This window comes from Phlebotomus papatasi, chromosome 4, assembly GCF_024763615.1.
Source record: "Phlebotomus papatasi isolate M1 chromosome 4, Ppap_2.1, whole genome shotgun sequence".
Classification (NCBI taxonomy): domain Eukaryota; kingdom Metazoa; phylum Arthropoda; class Insecta; order Diptera; family Psychodidae; genus Phlebotomus; species Phlebotomus papatasi.
This window is the reverse complement of record NC_077225.1, coordinates 4,766,083-4,772,159: the sequence shown is the minus strand read 5'-3', so window position 1 is coordinate 4,772,159 and position 6,077 is coordinate 4,766,083.

Here is a 6,077-nt window from a genome sequence, read left to right as displayed (position 1 = left end):
AGCCAAGTTTAGTTTCTTGAGCAATGAGGCCGCTTTCATCTTTCTGTAGATTCTTTTTCAGGATTGCAGCATATATGTTTGCTCCCAAGATTAAATCTATTGATCCTGGGATGTTGAAGGTTGGATCTGCAAGCGTAAGCCCCTTGTATTTTTCTGCGTTAAGTGTCACTCTGAGTTTATTGGATGGCAGAAGTGACGTGAGTTTTGGCATTACCAATGCCGTAGTGAATGCTTTAAAGCTGAAATCAAAGTGTGGACTTATATGGATGTCCACGGTGGCCTTACAAGTGCCGGCATTTACATCACCAATGCTTTTAATGTTGGTGATTGTTTTGGTTTTTCCGAGTTTCAGCGTTTGAGCTGTATCCTCTGATATGAGTGTGTCTCCTGAACCAGTGTCAAGGAGAGCTCTACAAGAATGCCAAGTTCCATGCTTGTCTTGAATCTTTACTATAGCAGTGGGTAAAACAATAGCACTGCTTCCTGTGTGTAGTGCTACGACCTCTTCATCAGAATCATCTGATTCAGTCAAGTCATTTGTTACTTTTGTGGCATGGTGGGCTTTGGATTTCTTATCTTTACCCCTTTGCTCTTTTTTTCGGAGTGCAGAAGTGTATGGTGACGACCTTGACATGTGAGACACTTTTTCTTACTTCTGCATTCTTCAGTTGTTTTGTGCATTAAGCAATTGAAGCATAATTTGTTTTCTTTCGCAAGGTTATATCGCTCATACGACGTCATTTGCTTAAAGTCATCGCACTGTGCAAGCGTATGCGATTTTTTGCATATAGAGCAGGTCAAGTTGCTAGCGTTTGTAGCATGGAGTGATCGCTGTTTTTTCTCCTCTTTTTTTATATTCTGTTGTTCTTTTGGCACTGAACGGAGAACTCTACTCAGAAAAAAAAAGATTTGTCAAAAGATTTGTAGATTTGGAGGTAAATTTGTAACCTTACAAACTTTGGAGTTAATAGTTTGTAGTTTTACAGCCGAGTTTGTAATTGGGCACAATTACAAAATAAATTTGTTGAGCTACAAACTTTGGAGTTAAAAGTTTGTAACTCATTCATTTTACAAACAAAAGTTTGTTCAGCTACAAACTTTGGAGGTAAAGGGCTGTAACTATAAATATTTAATTTTTAATGTTCTTATTGGATTTGAATCGATAAGAAGTAGCATTGAAAATAGAATTAATTTTTTTTAATATTAGTTATTATACCTGTGATATTGCCCCTCAAGTGGATTCTTAATTTTTTTATTTTTAAAATGAGCAAACATTCTTATCTTTTTTGACAGATTTATTAACCAAAATATTTTATTTAATAAGGTTAAAAAAAGAAGAATACAGACGATTTAAAATGGGACTTTGCTGACTATTGGCATAGGATTTCCATATAGGTATATATCAAAATTACCAAGATAACAAACACATGATATTCAAGTAAAATAAATATATTCATCTTTTATTACAATAATTAACAAAAGTGTAATACATATTCTTTTCTTTTTGACTAGTTACATATGTATATGACTATCTAATTAAATTAAGGATTTTTAAGCGCATGCTTTAACTGACTTTGAATTTTAATTGCTTTTAATTGTAAATAGAACCATTTACAAAATGGGATATATCTTTCAGGTGAATTATAAAGTAGGTTTCGATGTTATCTGTTAGAATTTTCTAATTTCGATCAAAATTTGTAAGACCATGCCGCTGGTGGAAGTCTTTTTCAATCTGAAAACATCAATTTATAAAGTCATTTTCTTCATAATTTTTTTCAATTTTGCATCAAATTGGTGTCCACCTTTATGTCTGTAGTGGCCAATTCCTTTGAGTTCCTTCGATATCTCCTCAGCAATTTGGTTACTTGTTCAACCAAGTTAGACTCCACGCTTGAAAGACTGTTTTTGAGAAATCTTCTTTATCGTAGGTGAACAAATTATTTTTCAGTTCTCCTAAATTTGAATGGTAATTTTCGCCTGACCTCTCTTGATTTTGTGTAACAACAAACACTGCTTCTTCTTGCTGGCTCTGGATCTTAAACTTTGGAATTACACGCCGAGTGTTGTGGTACTTGTTAGTAAAGCTTACATATCACTTGAATTTCCTCACTTAAACTGTCCCATTGACTTGCAAGAGGAACAATTTCCTTTCTGTGAAAAATTGGAAGATGAGATCTATTAGATCTTCACACCATTTGCAATCAAGAGCTTTCCGGTTGTAGAAGAATGTTCGCAGCAAGGAGCTCTCTCTTCAATCTAGGATTTTCCAAGGTTGAAGAGATCGTGTCTCACCTGCTGCTTCCGAACTCGCATCTGCGTCATGGGACGTGGAAATTTCACGTGAAATTGAATTGGTCCTCAAATCATGATTTGATTGCACTAGGGCTTGCCACCCCTTTCTAAAACGTCCTCGATCTCCGTCAGCTGGCAAGATCTTATCGATGACTCCATCCGTTAGATAAATTAGAACCATTACAATAATACCTCTCACTGAAAACAACAAAATCAATGAGAAATTATATTAGAGAAAGACAATATTCACAAAGTGAGGTTATGTTTTGGGAAAACAACTTCCGTACCGATTAAATGCGTGTACACTGCTTCACAATTCCACTCCACACACTTGGCATGAAGCACAGCATCAATTATTGTATTATTTTCACTCATAAAAATCATTTTTGCACTGTTTTTTAAAGAAAATTCAAAGAAATTTGCAATCGCGCACACCATAACAAAAAAAAGTTGCGGCCAGGCCATACTGTGAGACGTGAGAAGTACATGAAGTTGTATTTTGTGCGTTTACAATACGTACCTTGAAAATTACAATATTTAATTTTATGAGAATACAGTGTTACTTTAAATAAATTTTGAATTGTTTTGTCGTTTGTGTTCTCTAATTGTCCAATTCAAGGAATATAACATTTAAGCCTACAGTTTTAGAAAAAAAAATTGGACAAATTCTGAAAGAAAAATGGTACTCACAGTTGTAAACCCAGTTGAACTTTTTTTTTTGGAATCCACTTCTCACATACATTTTGATTAAAAAATAACACAGGAATAGCCAGTTTTTTTAATGATGGAAGATTAAAAATAAAAATTTGAATAATAAAATAATAAATAATTTATAATAGCTACAGCTCTTTACAAATAAGTTTGTTCTGGAGCAAAAGATTTGTAAAAGAGGTGACCTACAAACCTTTAACTCCAAGGTTTGTAGCTGTACAAACCTATTTGTAATGATGTCGAAATACAAATACGGCTGTAAAACTACAAACCTTTTTACAAACTTTTGTATTGGAACCACATTCTACCTCCATTTGTAACTTTTTATATGGAAATTACAAAATTTGAACTCCTTTTCTACAAACTTTATTTTTCTGAGTATAGCGTTTTACTAGGAATTTCAGCACTGTATCCATATCCGGAACTTCCGTAATATCCGAAAGACTTTCTTCAAAGGCTTTGTTTGTCTCTACGTCAAATTTGGAAGTCACAATTGCCACCATGATTGGAGCCCAGTGCGCAACATCATAGCCTAGTTTCTTGAGTCCACTTAAGCATGAATCTACTGCATCATGCAGACGTATGGCATCTCCGGCCGATGCATTGTTCATCTTCTTGTATGAGATTATTGAATTCACATAAGCGCTTACCATTACTCTCTTGTTGTCATATCGCTTTTTAAGAATGTCTAAGGCAATTTCATAATTTGCATTGGTGAGTGGAAGTCGCTCAATCAGCTTTTTTGGGAATGAGCTGAGGTAAGAGAGTAGATAGCGCAATTTTTCCACTCCACTGAGTGTTGGATTATTGTGAATGACACTATAGAACATTTCAATGAACGGTTGCCATTTGTTTTCATTTCCCTCAAATTTGGGGATTTGGATTGGAGGAAGTTTTGGAACATTCGGACGTTTTGTTCCAGAGCGAAGATTTTCCTCTTGATTGAGATCTTGTCTCTCATTGTCTATGGTGGCTAATATCGCTCTTACCCGGATTTAAAGCCAATCAGGCTTTTATTGCCACTCGGGCCATGTTCGGGGCCTCACCTTAAAAGGAGAATACGCACTATTTAGTAAGATGCCCTTCCAATGCCCTCAAGAACACGTACAAGATCTCACCTTTGAGGGAGAAAATAACCACAAATTAGTTAGATAAGTTCCTGCTGCACTTACCCGTGCTTATGAATCTCACCTTTAAGAAAAGTGACAAATAAATGGGTTAAATGCGGTGAGAAGGGACAACAAATGTTTGCGAATTGTCCCTCCAATCCTGCGCCTTGAATTCCCAGTTGCCTCGGTTGGGTCACCTTCCCTATTTCCAATAAAAAACTGATTTTTTCTGGACCACACTTTATTCACACACTTTGACTTTGGCAGAGCTTTTTTAAGAGGAAGGGAGAGGGTATGGAGATGCCGGATGTGAGGAAGAAGGAATGTGTTATGGCCGTGGGTTTTGGGACAGTGGGAGGAGTTGTGCAAAAACTGGTTGAGCGCAAACTGAGCGAGATTTTGGCGCGCGCCACTTTCCCGCGCTACTCATGGCGGGAACAGGCCATCAATATTGTTTGGATCCGTTGGATCGGTATCCGTTGTTTGCCCCTCTTGGTTATTCCTGTGCTGTTCCCCGATAGGTGTCGGTAGTCCAGTTAACTTTGGGGTCTTCGATGATTCACCGCTTTGTAGTGCGGGTGATTCAAGTTCTAAAAAGTCCGATTTTTTCGCTGCAATTATTTGAGCTTTTACTTTATCATAATTTAGCTCTGCAGTGGCATATGTCCCCTCAGTGACGTATTCGTGGGACGTGTCAATAACTCTTAAGAGTTCTTTGTGTGTTTCTTTGAAGCTGGTCCACAGATCCTCCAAGTGGGCCAGCTTCTCATCATGGAAAGTGGAACCTTTTGCCTTTCTCCTAGAGCGGCCCTCCTTCCTAAAATTTTCCCTCAATCTCACAATTCCTTGGAGGAGATTTAGCTGGAAACGTACAGTCTCATCAATATTCATGGTGACGTACTTTTGATATATTAAGAAAGTCGCACATTTTCTCACACAAAAAGTTAAAACAAAAGTGCGACTTTTTTTCCAAAAGAAGTATTTATTTATAATATTAGATGAGTTCATATATTCTGTCAGTAGAAGAAGTAAAAAGTTTGGAGTGGTACATCTCAGCTCCTGATGAACATAATTGGATGAGTGAACTATTGTTGGAAAGCTTGGTTCATTAGCTTTCAGAATCTGGTATATGTAATTGGCTATGGTTAAATCATGGTCATCCAGAACCATTTATGTCGAAGAAGACACTTTTTGCAGCGTCATTTTTGACCATCTACTGCTGGGACCAGGAGTGACCCACAATTCTCGCACTTGGACTGTTCGTTAGAGGAACTCAAAGGGTATAATTTGTAGAAGAAACTTTTTTTTTGGACATCTTACTTTTTTTTATTCATCGACTTTTTCAAGAATTTTAAAGTGTTAAACGCAAGGAAAAAATTACAGAAATCCTTCTATCCCATTTTTTGGACAAACTGATGAAGATATCGACTTGGAATGCTCTGAGTATCCCCCCATAAGTTGATCCAAGGAATCCAAAGGTCACTTTAATTTCACCCCAACGTCTATCCTTCCCCTCCAGAAATCACTCTTTTAAGAGTATCTCAAAAACCAGACCAACGGTGCATTTCATTTTTGGATATGTTTTAGAGAGTGTCCTAGCGGACATTTCATCCATACATCTCAAATACGTCCAACCCCTTCTTCTTGCACATGCTAATAATCTGGTCAGAAGAGCAGAATTTCTTCTGATCAATTTTCTGACTAAAGAGACAAAGTTAGCGACCTTGATTGTTCTGAGTACCCCCCCCCCCAAAAGTCAATCTAAGGAATCGAAAAAACATATGCATTTGCCTCTCACCCCACTCCTTCTCCTCCAGAAATCACTCTTTTGGGAATATCTCAAGAACCAGACCATCGGTGCATTTCATTTTTGGATATGTTTTTGACATGGCCAAGGCGGACCTTTTGTCCTCAGACACCAATATCATCCAGAAATTTCTTCTTGGAATTTCAAAGGCCCCATGA